Consider the following 993-nt stretch of genomic DNA (forward strand, 5'->3'; position numbering starts at 1 on the left):
GCGCGGGGCACGTGGGTGGTTTGGGAATCCGGGGCGCGGGGCCGGCGGCGTGACGGCGGGGCGGGGTCCTGCGGAGAAAAATGAGGATTTTTTTGTCAGCCGCGGCGCGCGGGTGAGGACGGCGCCAAACCGGGGACAGCAGGGGAGGTCACATCGCTGGCGGGGCAATTTTTTGACGGTTGACACGCGTAAAATATGGGATGATTTCCTTTTTGCCAACGCGCCGCCAACCCGCGCCACCTGGCCGCCGCTCGCCACCTCACGGCCCGCGGGTTCTCCGCAGCTTGCGAATGGGAGAGGTTTGCAAGTTGCAAATTGCAAGGCCTCCCCCGCGTCCCCCGGCCCGGCATGCCGCGCGAAGCCTGCGCTGTATTCTGTTTCCTTCGCGAGGCCGAACGGCACCGCGGGCGGCGCGCGGGGCCGTGCCCGCGCCGCCAGCGTCCCACACGGCCGTCCCACATTGGTCTCCGCGCCGCATATGGCGTACAATTGTATGACAGCAGTGCGCACTTGATTGACAACCAGGGGCGCACAGCAGCACGGTATGCGCACATCTACAGTACATCTACAGTACACACACGAGGCCCGTACAGTATTAGTTATTTTCTTCGCTGTTCAGAACGAGGCTGTCAGTATGCGGCGAGCCGTTGCGACGCATGTCGCCAGTCGTCGCGCTCCGCGCTCGCCGCCCTCGGGCCCCTAAAATTACTTACAGCGGCAAGCGCGCTGGGCTGGCCGGCCTCCGCCCCTTGCGTGACGCGCGCCGCGTGACGCGCCGCTTGACACCGCCAGCCCGCGCGCCACGCCCCCACGTCATGCACCCGCGCTGACAGTCGCTGCGGTGCGCCCCTCGCGCCCTGTAAGCCCGCCCTGCGCCCTGCCTCGCTGCCGCACCCCCGCCCGTTTCTCCCCCGGACACACACGCCCAACGGAATCATCCCCGCGCCCTCAACGGCTCCCCCCGGCCCGCGCCCCGTCGCGTAACGGCGCAAA

The sequence above is a fragment of the Chondrus crispus genome, genomic scaffold (assembly GCF_000350225.1).
Source record: "Chondrus crispus Stackhouse genomic scaffold, scaffold_10, whole genome shotgun sequence".
Lineage (NCBI taxonomy): Eukaryota > Rhodophyta > Florideophyceae > Gigartinales > Gigartinaceae > Chondrus > Chondrus crispus.